This window comes from Ruditapes philippinarum, unplaced genomic scaffold (genome assembly GCF_026571515.1).
Source record: "Ruditapes philippinarum isolate M1 unplaced genomic scaffold, ASM2657151v2 ctg2378_1_1_1_1, whole genome shotgun sequence".
Lineage (NCBI taxonomy): Eukaryota > Metazoa > Mollusca > Bivalvia > Venerida > Veneridae > Ruditapes > Ruditapes philippinarum.
The window spans coordinates 18,028-38,291 of record NW_026861155.1 but is presented as its reverse complement, the minus strand read 5'-3'; the positions used below and the strand labels follow the sequence as shown (position 1 = coordinate 38,291).

General features: G+C 33.4%; 1 long non-coding RNA gene across 1 annotated transcript; it reads right to left on the bottom strand.

Moving 5' to 3' along the window:
* Positions 1–16,915: 16,915 nt before the first annotated feature.
* Positions 16,916–18,945, bottom strand: LOC132714712 (uncharacterized). Its single transcript, XR_009623595.1, has 3 exons — positions 17,823–18,945; positions 17,329–17,411; positions 16,916–17,047 (listed from the first exon to the last, which is right to left on the bottom strand). It is a non-coding gene; the product is annotated as an uncharacterized LOC132714712 (long non-coding RNA).
* Positions 18,946–20,264: the final 1,319 nt, after the last annotated feature.

Below are 20,264 nucleotides of genomic sequence, written 5' to 3'. Positions count from 1 at the left end.
GTTATTTTGTCAATGATATCACAATAAATGATTTTCCGGCAGATGCTCTCATCAACAACAACATTACATTTTTTGATTGATTCACTGTAATATAAGATTGTTTCTTATCATTCTAATCATTACTAAATCATTACTAAATGAAACTCACTCGCATACCGATGGCAAAAAATAGGACATTCGGGAGAATTCTTTTCCAAAATGTAACAAAAATGAAATAAAATGTGTTTCTCTTAATGTGAATGGTTTAAAAAAACGCCTTCAATATCCGGACTTTGTCGATTTTATTAACTTGCACGATTTTGTATGTATACAAGAAACTCATACGGATGCTTCTGATATTGTTGACATTGAAAATTTTGTATATTTTTCAAAATGTCGTAGTCAAGCTTATTTGAGAAAATCAGGGGGTATCGGACTATATGTTAAAGAGTCCTTAAGTCAATTTGTAAAACCTATAGAAAATGATACTGACTATATTTTTTGGTTTTCCTTGGATAAACATATGTTTAAGCTAAGTGAGCATGTCATACTAGGTATAATATATTTACCGCCAGAAGGTTCAAGATTTTTTAACGATTTAGACTACAGTACTTTTGAAAATGAAATTATTTCAAAGTATAGTTCTAATAAATATGTCCTCTTAGCTGGCGATCTGAACTCACGTATTGCAGAATTATCTGATTTCATTCCATCTGTTCTTTCTTAAATGATCATTTTAACATTGACGACGAATCGGTGTCTTTCTTTGATAAATATAAAGTATTAGAGGAATTATCAATTCCTTTACGTAGATTGTCAAGTGACAAAAGAATGAATAATCATGGCATTCAACTGATCGAACTCTGTAGGAGCAACAACATTTTTGTTGTTAATGGTAGATTTGAAACTGATAGGCCCGCAAATTTAACTTTCAGGGATAAATCAATTATTGACTATCTCATGGCGAGTGTTGATGCATTTAAACTTATATCTGACTTTAAAGTTATAGAAACAGACTCGCTTTTTTCCGATGTACACAACGCGTTATATTGGACATTAAGTAACTTTGACATTAATTTTGACAAATCATAAAAGAATGAAAACTAGAACTGCCACTATCTTGGCGTGAATACCCCCGCATACCACTTTGTCAGAATCAACAGTGGCCATTTAGCGCTCAAGGACAACCTCCCTGCCAAATCTGAGGTTACTAAGCCAGTGCATTGCTAAGTTATGTATTCTACAAGCTTAAAATGTGAAAATGTCAAAATCAATAGCAATTGAGAAGAAAAGCTTTTTTTGTCAAGGTCCCTGTGACCTTGACCTTCGACCCAGTGACCTCAAAGTCAATAGGGGTCACCTTATAGTCATGATCAACATCCATGCCAAATATGTAAACTGTGGGTCAAAGGAATCTTAAGTAAATGGGTGGAAAACTTTTTGAAGGCAAAGTCCCTGTGACCTTGACCTTTGACCTGGTGACCTCAAAATTAATAGGGGTCATCTACTAATCATGACTTACCTCCATGCCAAACATGAAGACTGTGGGTCAAAGGAATCTTAAGTTATAGGGCGGACAAGCTTTTTGAAGTCAATCCCCTGTGACCTTGACCTTTGACCTGGTGACTTCAAAGTCAATAGGGTCATCTACTAATCATGTCTAACCTCAATGCCAAATATGAAGACTATGGGTCGAAGGAATCTTAAGTTATTGGGCGGACAAGCTTTTTAAAGTCATGGCCCCTGTGACCTTGACCTTTGACCTAGTGACCTCAAAATCAATAGGGGTCATCTACTAATCATGACTAACCTCCATGCCAAATATGAAGACTGTAAGTCAAAGGAATCTTAAGTTATTGGGCGGACAAGCTTTTTGAAGTCAAGGCCCCTGTGACCTTGACCTTTGACCTAGTGACCTCAAAATCAATAGGGGTCATCTACTAATCATGACTAACCTCCATGCCAAATATGAAGACTGTAGGTCAAAGGAATCTTAAGTTATTGGGCGGACAAGGTTTTTGAAGTCAAGGCCCCTGTGACCTTGACCTTTGACCTGGTGACCTCAAAATCAATAGGGGTCATCTACTAATCATGACTAACCTCCATGCCAAATATGAAGACTGTGGGTCAAAGGAATCTTAAGTTATTGGGCGGACAAGGTTTTTGAAGTCAAGGCCCCTGTGACCTTGACCTTTGACCTGGTGACCTCAAAATCAATAGGGGTCATCTACTAATCATGACTAACCTCCATGCCAAATATGAAGACTGTAAGTCAAAGGAATCTTAAGTTATTGGGCGGACAAAGTTTTTGAAGTCAAGGCCCCTGTGACCTTGACCTTTAACCTGGTGACCTCAAAATCAATAGGGGTCATCTACTAATCATGACTAACCTCCATGCCAAATATGAAGACTGTGGGTCAAAGGAATCTTAAGTTATTGGGCGGACAAGGTTTTTGAAGTCAAGGCCCCTGTGACCTTGACCTTTAACCTGGTGACCTCAAAATCAATAGGGGTCATCTACTAATCATGACTAACCTCCATGCCAAATATGAAGACTGTAGGTCAAAGGAATCTTAAGTTATTGGGCGGACAAGAAAAAACCGACGGACGGCCGGACGGACGGACAGCCGGACGGCCGGACGGACAAGCTGATTCCAGTATACCCCCCTTACAACTTTGTTGTGCGGGGGTATAATAAATCGCAAACTAAATCAAAACCGAAATGGCGAGAAGAGCAAAGCGACAACTTTGTAACAAATATTGACACTAATCATTTATCATACATACAACAGCTGTGTAACTCAACTAGTGCTCAGAATGTAAATGGAAATATAGAACTTATAACAACAGAACTTCAATTACTGTTTGAAAATTCATCAATCAAAATATTTCCACCATTGACTCGTAAAACATACCATAAGAATAACAAGAATAAGCCTTGGATTGGACCGAAATGCCACAAAGCACGAAAAAATTATCACGATGCTAAAATTAGATATAACTTAAATAAAACAGACGATAATAAGTTGCGCTTAAAAAATAGCAGCAAGCAATATAAAAGAACAATGAACTATCACATAAACAAATTTAAACATGATAACTCATATAAGCTAAGACAAATGCAAACCAAAAACACAAAACAATACTGGAATTTTCTAAAATCTATTAATCCAAAATCAGGTAGTAAGCCATCTCCCTCTATAAACGAGTTTTACGAGTACTTTAAAAATGTAAATAGTAATCCACATAATGATACAGATATTAATTTAGATCAAACATTTATAGATAATTCAAATGTCTATTTAAATAAAGTCATAACGCAAGAAGAAATTCTAATTTGTATCAACAAATTAAATAATGGCAAGGCCTCGAGTCCTTCTGACAGTATAACAAATGAATATATTAAGAGTACAAAATCTATGCTTTTACCCATCTATGAACGTCTTTTTAACATAATTCTTGATTACGGACATTTACCGCCTGTTTGGCTGGAAGGCTGGATATATCCAATTTATAAAAATAAAGGTGAATCGAAAAGCACTAATTCTTACAGACCAATAACAATATTATCATGTCTTGGTAAATTAATATACTGCTGTCCTAAATTCTAGGCTTAACAATTATATGGAAGAATTAAATCTCCTAAATGAAGTACAAGCAGGTTTTAGAAATGGCTACTCTTGCTCGGACCACTTATTTACATTGCATACATTAATTGAAATTTTAAAGAAGCGTAAACAAAAACTATTCTGCGGATTTATTGATTTCTCTAAATGTTTTGATACTATCTGGCGTTTTGGGCTATGGCATAAATTACTTCAATATTTTATTAATGGTAAAGTTTTTCAAGTTATTTTCAATATGTACAATAATATCAAGTCCTGCGTAGTACATTTAGGAGAAACATCTCAATTTTTTACTTCAGAAATAGGGGTCCGCCAGGGGGAAAATTTGAGCCCGATACTTTTTTCCATTTATCTAAACGACCTTGAATCTTATTTTATATCAAATGGAGCTTTGGGAGTAAATCTAACTGATACTATAACTAATGAAACATGGCTTAAACTATTACTCTTATTATACGCAGACGACACAATTATAATGTCAGAATCAGCTGACGACTTTCAAAAATGCTTATCCTCATTTAATTCATATTGTAATGAATGGAAACTAAAAGTTAATGCTGAGAAAACCAAAATAGTTGTTTTCGGAAGTAGAAATGCAAAGAATAGATATAATTTTACTCTAGGTAACCAGGCCATAGCTATTGAAGACTGTTATCATTATCTTGGAGTAACCTTTACCAGTAACGGCTGGTAACAGACTTACCAATCGATCTTACACTTAAACTTTTTGATCATACTGTAATGCCTATCTTAACCTACGGATCTGAAATATTTGGCTTTGAGAACTTAGAACTTCTTGAAAAAAATCCATAACACATTTCTTAGAAGAATAACCTGTGCTAGGAAAAGCACTCCAGAATATATGCTTTTTGGTGAATTAGGCAGATACCCTCTCGAAATCATAGTCAAGACTAGGATGATATCTTTCTGGGTTAGACTTTTACTTGGAAAGCAAAGTTAACTTTCATATATCCTATACCAATTTATGTTAAATCATTCAGACCAAAATTATAAGTGGATAAATAAAATTAAAGATATTTTAAACTCTGTTGGCAGGACTGACTTATGGATTAATCAAAATACAGCCGTAAATAAAAGTATTCCATATCGCATTAAACTCACCTTAATTGATCAATATAAACAAATATGGCACGATCAAATGCAATCATCAAATAAAGGCCGTATATACAATAGCTTTAAAAAGTCGCTTACTTATGAAAAGTATCTAAATTTAATCCCGCGCAATGACTACATTACGCTTTTCAAATTTAGAACATGTAATACAAGACTCCCATCAGAGACCGGGCGCTATGATGGTACCGCTTTTTTAGATAGAACCTGTCCTCTGTGTACAAGTGGCTCCCCAGGCACAGAAAGACATTACATCTTTAACTGTAACTATTTTAACAATCAACGCAGCATGTATCTTAATAACTTTCACTTAGTTGATAACGAAAACAGTTTTGAAAGCTTAATAAATTCAACAAATGTGCCCAAACTGTTGAATCTTTGTAAATTTATCCGTATAGTCTTGGCAAAATTTTAATTATATAGCATCCAACATATTTATGATAACAGTTGTACAGACTTACCCTTTTTCTCGCCAAAATAATCCATATAGATACTTCTGCAATACTTGAATACATATATACTCAGTGTGAGAACTTTCCCATATTGAGCGCGCGCATATCTATTTATATCTTTCGCCAATTATAAATTATCCGTTATAATGGTACCTTGTTGAATTCTACCCGAAACAGCGTAATTAAATTACAAACTTATCGTTTCAAAACTCTTTCAAAAATATATTTATTTTATTTATTTTGTTTATTATTATTATTATTATTACTATTTTCCAATAATAGTAATAATAACAATAATAATAAATACACCAAGGTCAAGATCTATATTGAAGCGTGACATAACTAATCAAGGGAGAATCTCAAAATTATATTTGAACGTAAAGTTTTAGCATAAAGGTGTATTTATAACTTGATTGAATCTCTTAGTACATTCTTTTATATATGTGTGTTTTTGCTATTGTTTTTATAATTATTTCTTGTTTTCCTTATCAAGATGAACTGTTAAATTATCTAGAATTAAGAATATCCGAATTCCCCCCCCCCCTCCAGGAAACACACTGTAATAATCCACCATATTGTTTAAATTATAAGAAAAAAATATACTGTGCAAAATTATGTATGTTTACTGCTGGAAAACTAATGTATTATATATTTGTTATATTAGAAAATCCTCATATTGTACAAATTTGCTTGAGTGAATAAAGATATCTGTCTGTCTGTATCTGTCTGTCTTATTTGTTTGTTTCGGTTTTAACGGCACATAGACACATAACTGGCCATACCGCGCCGAACATTATTATTGTTAACACCTTTTACACATTTTCTCAATCAAAAACAAGTGTTTTGGGTCTAAATACAGCATTTTTAACTATTTGAGGCCTCAAAAGGGGAGGAATATGCGTTTAATGACGTCCATATGAACTTACTAACTAATTTACATTATCCTTAAAATATGCATGTATGTTAGCCATACTTTTGTTGATCGTTACATTTTCTATCATTGTCAAGTATCAGATACACTAACATTGTCCAAAGAGCATAAATCATTATGTATTTTGTAACAATGAATAATGTCGTATTAACATCATATGATGCTTAAGGCGGTGCTAGGGAGTCATAGTTGTGTAAAGGTAACAATCGAGCGCTTATAAGGTCGATGTGTGAGACCTTTTTTTAAATTAAGAGAAATAGTGAATCTCTCTTAGGAACGAACAAAACGACAAAATTGAAAATGATGCAGGCTCGGTTTGATTGAGCTTGTTGGAAAGTGCAAGTTACGCCCCTATACACCGGTTTAAGCAGTATTTAACATTTAGATATTCAGGATGTAATATTATGCGTCCGGTCCATTGCATCACTGCATGCCAACATCAACTATAAATCAACTGAATGACATAAGGCCTCATAGTCACTTGTGTTTGTTTGGTTGGTTTAACGGCACACCAACAACAGTTGTAGTGAATAACGTTTTCAAAATGAAGCTTAATGTATGTTCATAAGGTATTATTCAGTATGAATCTATGCTGTGAAACAATGAAAACCTTCACACTTTAATTTCAAATTAAATTCCAATAATTAATTTATCTGGTTAATTTGTTAAGAAAAAAATATGAAATTGTGTAAAAATTTTGTCGACGATATAACAATGAATGATTCAGTGAGGAAAACATAATGTAAACATTTTGTATTGTAATTTAATATACACTTTATTAAGCATGGCATACACATTAACATATTATTTATTTTTGCCATACCTTAATCAATTGGACTTGTGAAAATATTTTTTGGAAAACAATAAAATCAACATAAATTAATAAACAATAAATTCCGTATCCATTCATATAAGTCTTTCATCCAAAGAAACATAAACAAAGTGTTTCACTTTATAACTACTTATTGTTGATTTTCGCTTGTCATGATGTAATAAAATACTTAACTTATAATAAAATATATAGCCAGGTGGTATGGTTTTACGGCACTACAACACAGTTCTAATGAATAGCGTTTTCAAAATGAAGCTTTATGTATTTTCATCTGGAGTAAGACAGAACAAAATGATGACGTGAATCAAGCGAAAACATACGCTTCCATTTCAAATTAGATTCCAACAATTAGTTTATCTGGTAAATTCTATTAAAAAGTATGAAAATGTATGTGTTTTTTTTTTTGTCAATGATATCAAAATGAATGATTTTCCGGCAGATGCTGTTACAAACAACAACATTACATTTATTGTTTCATTGTAATATATGATTGTTTGTTCGTTTGTTTGGGTTTTAACGGCACATATACACAAAACTAGCCATACCGCGCTGAACACTTTTATGGTTAACATAAGGATATTAAATGGATTGAGATAGTGTAAAAGGCTTTTCAGCGTTGGTTACATGATATCACAATGAATGATTCAGTGAGGAATGGGAAAGCATCATAACATAATGTAAACATCTTGTATAGCATTTTAATATACACTTTATTAATCATGGCATACAAATTAACGTATAATTCATTTTTGCCATACCTTTATCAATTGGACTTGTAAATAATATGTTTTGAAACACAATAAATCAAAATAAATTTTTAAAAAAACCCAATAAAATCCGTATCCATTCATATGAGTTTTGCATCCAAAATAACATAAACAAAGTGTTTTACTTTATAATTTATTTTCCGTCAAACGTAGTTGATTTTGGCCTGTCATGATGTAATGAAATACTCCACTTATAATAAAATATATAACATGTGGAATTGTTTTACGGCACACTCACACAGTTCTAGTGAATGTGTTTCTTAATGAATTTTCATGCGGAATTAGACAGAATGAAATGATGACCTGAAACAAGCGAAAACGTACGCTTCCATTTCAAATTAGATTCCAACAATTAATTTATCTGGTATTTTCTTTTTAAAAGTATAAAATTGTATGTGTTATTTTGTCAATGATATCACAATGAATGATTTTCCGGCAGATGCTCTCATAAACAAAGACATAACATTTATTGAGTGATATATTATAATATACGGTTGTTTCTTGTTTGTTTGCTTGTATTTATTATTGTTTTTTCATGTGGTATAAGCAGAATAAAATGATGACGTGAAACTAGAAAAATCGTATGTTTCCATTCAAACTAGATTCCAACAATTAATATATCTGGTATATTCTTTTAAAAAGTATGAAATAGTATGTGTTATTTTGTCAATGGTATCACAATGAATGATTTTCCGGCAGATGCTCTCTTAAACAACAACATTACATTTATTGATTGGTTCACTGTAATATACGATTGTTTCTTGTTTGTTTGTTTGGGATTTAACAGCACGTAGACACATAACTTGCCATACCGCGCCGAACACTATTATTGTTAAAACCATCTACACATTTTCTCAAACAAAGATAAGTGTTTGGGGTCTACTGTTTGGGGTCTAAATACAGCAGTTTTAACTATTTGAGGACTCAAAAGGGGAGGAAAAGGCTTTTAAAGGCGTCCATATGAAGTTACTAACTAATTAATATTATCTTTAAAATATGCATGTATGTTAGCCATACTTTTGTTGATCTTTCCATTTTCTATCATTGTCAAGTATAAGCTACACGAACATTGTCCAAAGAGCATAAATCATAATGTATTTTTTAATAATGAATAATGTCTTATAAAAATTATGCTTAAGGCGGGTTAGGGAGACATAGTTGTATATAGGAAACAATCGATCGGTAATAAGGTCGATGTGTGAGACCTTTTTTAAATAAAGAGAAATAATGAATCTCTAAGGAACGCAAAAAACGACAAAATTGAAAATGATGCAGGCTCGGTTACTTGCACTATCCAGTACCGTCCATGAACAGGCTCAATCAAACCGAGCCTGCAACATTGTCAATTTTGCCGTGTTGGGCTTTCTTTAGGGATTCTGTTTATCTCTATTTGATTGAGCTTGTTGGAAAGTGCAAGTTACTGTCCACGCCTCTATACACCGGTTTAAGCAGTATTTTACATTTAGATATAAAGAAAGTATTATTATGCGTCCGATCCATGGCATCACTGCATGCCAACATCAACTGTAGACCTTGTTACGACGCGGTCCGTTGCTATGAAAAATTGGCCGGATGTAGTATTCTCCGCGCCTGTGAAATCTGCGTAGGGCTAAAAGACAGCCGCCTTCAATAGAGTTATGTAGAGAAAGTGCGAAGACATTGTAGAAATTGAGCATTTTATTGTGCAATTTATAAGACAAAACGATTTTTTTATTCAAAAGTATTATTAAAAATGCCTTCGTCGTGTAGTGAACCTGGTTGCACTTCCAGGATAGAGAAAGGTGGGGAAATCCCCGACCGGCTCGAAAAATGGTTGACTTACCAGCACCTGGCAAGAAAAGTAATCGATTTGATGGTCTTTGGGAACCTCAAATGCACAACAGAATTTGCAATGTACATTTTGTTAAAGGTATGGGATATTGAGACCTTAAATACTTATGTCAGTTATGTCTGTGTACCAAATAATATATGAAAAACAAGATCAACAAGGAAAGGCGGCGTTCAATGAACGCAACCCCCATATGACCCAGCAACAAGAACCAATGGCAAGGAGCCCAGGCGGACCCCAAACATAAAAAGGACAGGGCAACGACACGTTAATCATTAAATGATAAATAATTTGTAACTGATTAGGAATTCAAAGAAAATAATAATAGGCCCACAAAGGGGAAGGGGACAGGAGACCGGGGGAAAGGGGGGGGGGTTAATCAAAGAAATAAAAACTAGAGGCAATGGGGAAGATACTTACCGTAGACGAGAAAACAACAAGGGACACAAGCAAAAGTGTCACCAAAACAGTATGAAACAGTATGAAAAAGTTCAGATAGAACAAGTTAGATTTTCATAGATTTGCAAGTTGTTAACTTGTTTCATTCTGCGTGACATGTGACAAGATGGTGCCTATTTGATCTTAAATGAAATATATAAATGTAATTTACTAATGTCTTAAACAGCTTCTCTAGTGATCATCAAAATAGTAGAATTTACTAATGTCTTAAAGCAGCTTCTCTAATGATCATCAAAATAGGAGAACTATTTTCACAAGTAAAAAGGATGACAGTCGGGGCTTTTTTCCCCTTATATTTGTGTGCATGATTTCAAAGAATTTTCTTTAGAGGAAGTACGGAAGGAAAAGTCCTGCATGATACAAGTTTAACTCTTTAAGCATTTACAAATAACATAAATGAAACGACACAGAAATGTCTAAATATGGATTCTTTTTATAATCCAATAACCTCAAAGAATATGATTTGGTGGAATGTCAATGTTTACACATTTCATTAGTTTATAATTTTCATAGGTTTGTTTTTTTTAAAAGATTTTTCTCATCTAGTGGTGTGTCACTTTAAAATATGAAAAACAAGATCAACAAGGAAAGGCGGCGTTCAATGAACGCAACCCCCATATGACCCAGCAACAAGAACCAATGGCAAGGAGCCCAGGTGGACCCCAAACATAAAAAGGACAGGGCAACCCTTTTTAACCCTTTTTTAAATCTGTATAACATTATGACATGTTACACCTATTATTTTGCATCAGAAATGCTTAATAAATTTGCTGCCTAAAATAGATAATTAAACATACATGGGGGTGTTTGAAAATTCAAAAAAAGTCTAGTTCAAGTAAAATGTTGAACTTATGCCGGTGTTAGGTGGCATAAAAGGTAGCTGCAGCTACCAATATGTCCATTAACAATTTGATTTAGGCTGCAAGAATTCCAATTTGGCTGTGTAGGGTTTTCTTTACGGTTTCTGTTTTTCTCTTTTTCATTTGTTCAATGAGAGTACACTTTACTTACAAAAAATAATTCTTGAGGTAATAAATGATTAAGACCTGAGCAAGGTGCAAATAAAGAAAAACAGAATCCCCGAAAATTGACCCAACACGACAAAATTGAAAATGTTGCAGGCTCGTTTTGATTGAGCCTGTTCATGGACGGTACTGGAAAGTGCAAGTTACCGTCCACGCCCCCTAGCACCGACTTAAGCAGAATTCAACATTTAAACACTAAAATGGTGACATTTTGAATTTAAAAACATCCGCAGATGTGTTCATACGGCGGTTTTCATGAAACCTTCAATGTGACACAGTAGTGTCATTCCATGAAAAGCGGCGTAAGGTCCCCAAGTAAAAGATTGCGTGTGCCCTAAACGAGAAAACAATGGGCGGAACTAAATAAAATGGAATTTTGAAAGGGGATCTGAGGTTAGGAAGCCTGCATATCACAGATAAGACGTCAAAAGACAAATATAAAAAGCAGGTAACATAGCCTAAGGGTGATTAAACAGTATTCAAGTAGGAATACTGGAACCTCCCAAATTGAAAAAGGCCAAATACAAGAAACTAAAAATACCATGTAAAATGTCAACACAACAATAATGTCGTGCTGAACGATCTTCAAGGATCGAAAATATAACATCATTGATAAAATGTACGGTTTTTACAGCCGCCACACGGCACAAATAACACGGATGTGAGAATCAAATAGAGAAATACAGAATCCCCAAAGAAAGCCCAACACGACAAAATTGAAAATGTTGCAGGCTCTGTTAGTTTGAGCCTGTTCATGGACGGTACTGGAAAGTGCAAGTTACCGTCCACGCCCCCTAGCACCGGCTTAAGCAGAATTCAACATTTAAACACTAAAATGGCAAGTCTTGGCAATTATATATCTTAAACACACACATTTTTTTCTTCTTCAGGAAAGCCGGTGAATGACCTTTAGAGTACAGATTATGTGCCGAATATTTCCTCATACTCCGGATGTGATGAAAACACCAAATGTTCTTCAACAGGCATGACCGAGCAGTAAATCTAAATGAAAAGAGAAAATTCCTTCAAACTGATATCAAAACATCATGAAATATAACTTTGAATTTCGATTAAAACAGAAGTAATCACATAGACAAATGTGTGGATTTACGTAAAATGTAACATATATTATACACATATATTATTCAACTTAAAAAATGAAATCCATACTCACATAGAGACAACGTAATGATGTTAAGAAGGAAACAGCATATTTTTTTTTTTAAAAATAGAATAGAATTAGCTTACAACAAGTTCAAAAACTCAAACTAGAAAACATGAGGTGAATAGAAAATTTGGTTGCCTGTTCTATCAAGTTTATAGTGTTGTATGGATATATTTTCTCTTGAGGCTATGCCATTCTAGAAACTTGTAATACATTTGTATTAAAAGCAGTGTTTGTGCATTTTAATGTCATTCCGAAATAAGATTAAGGTCTTATGTCAGCAAGTAAGTGGTGTATAATGCAGGTTAAGCTAGATTTATGGTTATAGCATTAAAATGAAAGTCTGATTCATTATTGCATATATAACTGGCACCTCTTTTAATATTCTTTTGTAACTGCATCATTTTTTATGTACAAACAATATAAAAAACAAGATCAACAAGGAAAGGCGGCGTTCAATGAACGCAACCCCCAGTTTCATATAATGTATATTAGTAATTAAACATCATATTATTATCTTTTACCAGACATTACTGGAGTTACCAAGAACAGAAGATTTAGAGCCAGGTGAAGGAATTCAGGCAGTTGTTTCAACTAGCGAGGCAGGGACGCAAACAGATATGGATGGATTATCCTTTGAGACATATTTAGACTTGAATACAACTCAGAATGAAGTAATAAATAAACAAAGATCCTTTATTGATGATCTTATTTCTGCTCACAAAATAAGACAACAGCAGTTTGATATTTTCATCAAAGAAGTCTCAGACTTACAGGAAAAGATTAAAGAGTTGGAAAAAGAAAATGTAACCATATCTACAATTTAAGTGAAAACCTGCTTCAATTTTAAGTTCATTGAATACAACGACAAGCTCACAGTATTTTATACAGGCTTGCTACATTACACAACTTTTCTTGTAGTGTTTAAAGATGCGGAACAGGTCGTTTCCAGGAAAAAAAACTAAGCTTGACCTTAACGACGAACTGTTATTAACATTAGTAAAGTTAAGACTGAACCTTCCAATGGAAGACTTGGGAAATCGCTTTGGAATAAGTTCTGGATTAGGTAGTCGGATTTATCATGCCTGGCTGGATGCCTTGAACAAAACCATAGGTGGACTTGTCATCTGGCCTCCTTGTGACAAAGAATTACAACTCCCAAATGTGTTCAACACAAAAGAGTTAAAGAAAGTAAAATGTGTTATAGACTGTACCGACATTTTCATAGAAAAACCACTTTCTCTAAAAGCCCGTGCCAAGACATATTCAAATTATAAAAGGCACGATACTGTTAAAGTACTGGTTAGAATAAGCCCTTCGGGGAGTGTCACACATATTTCTCATTGCTGAGGTGGAAGAGCAAGTGATAAGAGAATAACAAATGAGTGTGAGTTGTTGGAAAAATTTATGCCTGGGGATATAGTCATGACTGACAGAGGCTTCCTAGTTGAGGAGGAATTTGCGACACGTCAAGTCAAACAATCATGCCAGCATTTACTAAGGGAAAGAACCAACTCTCGACAGAAGAAGTAGAAAAAAGTTGTCAGATGTCACGAGCTCGTAACCATGTTAAAGATTAATTGGACGATTGAAAGACTTTAAAACCATAAGTGGGACAATGCCTTTAGCATTTGTGAAAAAGAAAGGGACGTGCAAAAAAGTTTTACATGTGGTTGGAGGCATTGCTAATATGAATATCCCCTTGTTGTGAATGAGTGTGTAAATGAAACTCATCTCTTTTTAGAGCAGGTATCTGAATTGTGGACTCTTGAGGATTAAGTAATGTACACAATATATACATATTCAAATAAGTTAAAACTTGTCTTGAATATAAACATGTATGTTAACTAGTCAGCTGACAAGTGAATGAGCAACAAATTGACTGACAAATAGACAGTTCTGTTATTTTTTGCTAGAACACTATTATATTTACGACTCATATTGAGCCAAGCTTACAAAAAATAAGATTTTATTAAAATATATGTCTACGTTGCATTTATGTTTCTATAGCATAATTTTGCTTTGGTAAATATGAGAAACAAGAGCCCGGTTTGAACCAGGTGATGCTACCCGAATAGGTTTTTGACACAGAAAAGTACACCTCTTGTAGTTTCAGAGATATGCCCCTGGACAAAGTTCAAAGTGCAATAGTTCCAGATTTAGGCAAGGCAGGGTTACTGTTCTTTGCACTGGACTTCTAATACATAAGATCTGTCTACCTACAAAGATTCTTGTTGATACCTCTTATGGTTTCCGAGTTATGTCCCGGACAATGTTTAAAATGTCAAAATGAACAAATGGCAACAACTCCAAAATAAGTCAAGGCAGAGTTACGTTTCTTGTGCACTGCACATCTAATGAAGATCTATAAAAAGTTTGATGCTGATATCTCATATAGTTTAAGAGTTATGTCCCGGACAAGATTTTTCTAAAAGGGAAGATAATTCAAAAACGGTGCAAAATAGTTCTGGTTCTTTGACAATGCACACGGCCTCAATGTCCTATACCACTATGTGAAGTTTAGACAAATTATCTCCAAGGGTTTTCAAGTTATACTCCGGACAAGACAACGGACGGACATGGCGGCGAGTGTGTGCTCTCCCTTCGGGGAGCATAAAAAAATAGAGCTAGTTAGTAGTATAAACTTAAGTGACAATGCAAAGATAATTATGTTATCTTGTAAAGTATGCATTTATAAAACAGAATGATTATTGTATTATTACTTGTCTTCCATAAATATTTAAATATTGATTTATTTGAAAAATTCATAAATATGACACATGTTTACTTAAATGCTAGAAATATTTACATAGAATCAACAGCACTCTTCCTGTATCTAAGTATTATCAACAGCACTCTCCCGGTATCTAAATATCAACAACAGCACACTTCCCGTATCTAAGCATAATCAAAAGCATTCTTTTAGTGTCTAAGAATAATCAACAGCACACTTCCCGTATCTAAGTATAATCAACAGCACTCTTCCAGTATCTAAATATTAACAACATCACACTTCCTGTATCTAAGCATAATCGAAAGCACTCTTCCAGTGTCTAAGAATAATCTACAGCACACTTCCCTCATCTAAGTATAATCAACAGCACTCTTTAGGTATCTAAGTATTTACAACAGCACTCTTCTTTTACCTAAGGTTTACCAGCAGCACTCTTTCCGTACAGCACACTTCCTTATCTAAGTACAATCAACAGCACACTTCCTGTATCTGCATAATCAACAGCACTCAGATTCTTCCCGTATCTAAGTATAATCAACAACACTCAATTTCTTCCTGTATCTAAATATAATCAAAAGCACACTTCCTGTATCTGCATAATCAACAGCACTCAGTTTCTTCTTGTATCTAAGTATAATGAACAGCACTCAATTTCTTCCTGTATCTAAGTATAATCAACAACACTCTTCCTGTATCTATGCCAAGTCATTTTTTTTTATCTCCGATCATTTAATAGAAACTTTTCGAAGGGTAAGTCTTTTCATGTTGAATTAGGCTTACTTTCTTTGGGTTTTTTTTTTCAATATTTTTCTTGTCAACACTTCCGGTAAAATATGCCTTTTGAACATGGGAATAATACGTTCCAACATTAAATTAAACATTTGACAGTCTAAAAAACCTCTTTCAATATGAAGGCCCTTTGACTACAAAATCACATTAATTCAGGTCACAAATATCCATTTGAGCCTGAATTTGTACATAATGGCAATGATCTGATTTCAAAGCATTGTCGCATGAAGAACTATGGTCATGAGGTAATAAGAAGTATGTTTTGTCACTTATTGCACAAGGATGGTCATTCCTGTATTTAGAAGGACATTTTACCTCTACGACCCCTTTTCCACAACAGTCACATTCAACTATACTGTCCGGGGAGGCTCCAATATAGGGGTGATCATGACTAAATACAAAACCACTCTTACTTATAGCAAAATTTGAAGGTCCTTCCATGACAGAATTGTAATATGAATTCAATGCAGTCTCTTCATTATCTATTCCCCACTCGGTTGCAGGTGTTTTAAAGAAACTACCATGACAAATATTTTTATAACTGATGGTGACGGCTTATCAACTGCTGTGTTAAAAACATCGAAAAATACTGATGCGATGATACGTCCACGGCGATATTCGTGCCAAAGACCACTTTTTGACTGTCACCGTGTGCTTTCTTCCAAAAAACTGACGTTGTTCTTTTGAAACCGACAAACTATCAACTTCCTTTTTTATATCTCAAAACCTTTTTACTGTTGGTGAAACCTTTCTTATACCGTCTTTAAAGTTACACACTGGTCATATATATAAGGATTGTAATCCTTTTGCATTGGCATAAATAATATCTTAAATGAAAAAGTGTTTTGTATTAAAGTCAAAATACAATTTTGTTTACATTTTACTACATTTTGCACTACTATCGGTATCTTTAAATAATAAGCATCCTTTTCCCTGTCTAAATAATTAGAAATCATTTAATTGAAAGGCTTAATGAACCTTTAAATACCCCCCCCCCAAACATCTATCATTTTACCTTCTTAACAAAGTTCTGGTTCGGATGTACATGCTCTTTGTTCAACCCTAGCTTCCCACAGCTGTCTACTTTGAACAAGATTGCAGCTGTTGTCTTGGTTAGGTTCTGGTTATATATAAATGGTGGTCCAAAACATAAAAAAGCAACACCATGAAGCAGTTCTAATTAATATTAATTATTCCATTTATAATAACACCTGATATGAGTACATCACATAAATTTTACACCAAAATCCATTCCACTTGGTAAACTACTCTTCTCCAATCTCCAAACATAAGTTACAAGGTGAGTTACAAGTTGAATTACAAGGTGACCTGTAAAATACATTACAAATCCTTACTTCAAGTAATACATATATAACTTGCAATATAATACATTACAATCTCTGAAAGAAATCATTCATCTTCTCACATAAGTCATACATAAACATTAAAGGATGCCTTTAATATAAAGTAAGTGGAATCTAGTGGCTTACACTCTTATTAACTAAACCTTAACATAGAAGGTTGAATATTACAATTTTCATATAAAGTTATCATCTGTTAAAAACAATATAGTCACATCATACATGTACAATAACAATAATTTAACTCACCAGTGTATGACACTGTCCACAATTATAACCAACACCTGTACAACTCTCTTAATCGCCTCTTCACACTGTGACTATCAGTAAAACTGTAAATTTAGAGGTTATATAAAAACATGTGATAAGATATTGAAGATATCAAGTGATATTTAGATTTGTTAAAGAAAGTAGTCCCGTACCGCCGTTTTGATAGTTTCATGTACATAAATTCTATGTATTAAATAAGTTACCAAAAGCTCACGATTAAATTAACACTCATTACCAAAAATGGATGTAAACAACAGTAGGTCAAAACATACCTCAATACAATCAATCCATTTCACAATACACCATACCTATTCAACACAAACAAAAATGAAACAGCCAGAAGATGTCAAACACATCTACCCTCCAAAAACCTTTACTAAACTCAGCTTAGGCGGAAACGATGCCTCGACCAATGAAAATCAATAATTAAAAGTGGGACCAATCAGAACGAGGCTAAAAACTAATATATTTACCAAACACAGAATAACCCTGATAAAACTCGGACCTGTCACACAGCTACATGGGAGAATACTTCACCGAGCCTGTGTGAGAAAAAACAACAATAATTAATTACACTACTAATACAGCTGTTAACTGTGTCAACTTAAAACAAAGCATGTCTCTTACTTTTAAGAGTGTAAATTGAACTATAATTCAACTTTTTTTTATTGCAGTAATCGCTTTCCTTTATTTGAATTAATTAAAAAAAAATCATACTACGTATTTTGTCTCGAAGACTAACATAACTATGTTGAATGAAATACCCTTTCTATTATGCTCTTAATATGCTCTAATTTTTACTTCTCTAAAGTTTTTATTTTTGGTTTACTGTTACAGTTTCTAAATAGTTGCACATTGTTAGTTTTGACAACATTTTTCTTCTGTTGCTTTTGGCAATTAGTTTTAGTATTTTGTATGGAAGTCAAACCACTACTTTGTTTTTCTTGTGTTTATTTTGCTCCTTTTATGACACATTCAACTTTACAGAAAATAATCCTTTATATTTTGTCAATAAATAACAGATAAAATTAGCCTAGGGCTGAATTTAAATTTAACATAATTCACCCTATAAATGATGAATGGTTTTGTCCAGATTGAGAGATGGATAAGTCCATTTTAGATATTTGTGGTAAGGAATAAATGCTATCTTGTTTTCATCTGTAACAGGAATTTATATCTAAGAGGAAAATTATAGCAAATTGTTTTGATCCTAAGCAATACCAGAAACATAGATTTGCCTGCTTTAAATAAAGGAATCCAAAAGTAAAAAGCATTCAACAAGACTGTAGATAAGTCATCCATTGCCTTTAGATAGTAGAATTATAGGGATAATGTAATAAACAAGACCAAAAATTCCTCTCATTCAGCGAGAATAAATGGACCCCTGTAGATTTGTGATTGAACTATATACAATAGTTAACTAATTGTATACATGTCCAATCCATAATGGTGTGAGATATCTGTCTCAAAGGGGTGTGGGTTTAACAAGATGTTTACATGTCCAGTCCATAACAGAGTGGTTTTTTAACCCCTGAGGGATTAAAGAGTTAACAAGTTGTAAACAGGTCCAATTCATGACAATGCCCCTTTCTGTGTAGCTTGTAATGAAAATTTTACTGTTAAGCATTTTCTTCTTGAATGTCATGATTTTTCACAGGCCCGTAATAGATTCTATTGTGTAAATTCACTCAAAGAACAATTCCACCAAAAAATATCATTGGTTATTTGGAAGAGATAGACTTGTATTCTAGGATCTAACTGGCTCACTTTCATTGTCATTTACAAGTTTAGCCTATTATATAGCATTCGGCACGATATGGCCAGTTATGTGTTGACGTGCCGTAAAAATCCAAACAAACAAACAAACAATTCTTTTTAAGTGAGATATTAATCAATATGGAACTATCAGTTCATCTTTGACTGTATGCTAATTAGATAAGTAACAAAATAATGAATGATGTTGGATCAAATGAAGTTTTTTAAAAAAAAATTTTTGGCTTATTTTAAAGCCGTTATTGGGTCATTTTCCCAATTTAATATAGTATATTATTCTCCCAATCCACAGATAAAAAAAATCCTCATTGGAAGTCAAAAAAAAATAAGCATATTGAATAAAAACTCTAAAATCTTTGAAAATAAGGGCTTCTTCACTGTTATGGTGTTTAATGTTTGAAGATGCCATATTAGACAGTGATTGTTTGCAATCATTTAATCACTGTCAATGTTATTGTTTTTTATGTGGATTCATTTTATTTATTTCAAAGACTTCAAAATACAAAATTCCAAGTCAATTATTATTATTTCTATGTGTAAAAGAGCATAATAGACAATGACACATAAAATAAAACTAATGTAAATGATTGAACATGAATTTTTATCATTCTGCCTTTGCTGAACACATATAATAATTATCTGAAATTATTTAAAACACTTTTTTTAAGTTTTTGTTTACATTTTTATGATTATCGGCATCTTTCAACAACCCTTTCGCCTGAGGAAAACAAACTCTTTTGTGTATTCATACACAGGGGTGGAACTCAAAATGTATCTCAAAAATGAGCATCGGTAAAAATTATATGTGAAGTTCCTGCTATGATGCACATCCCCTTCATACCCTTACGGTAGTGTCACGTCTGCACCCAGCCATTAACAAAGTTTGTTTGTTTGTTTGTTTGTTTGTTTGGATTTAACGGCACGTCAACACATAAATGGCCATATCGTGCCGAATGCTTTAATAGGCTTAAAATATTATGTAAAACTTTGTAAATGATAATAAAAAAGAGCCAATTAGATCCTTGAATACAAGTTTATCTCTTTCAAATAAACGATGATGTTTTTGATGGAATTGTATTAAAAATTCTTTGAGTGAATTTACGTTATAGAATCTATTACGGGCCTGTGAAAAATCATGACAT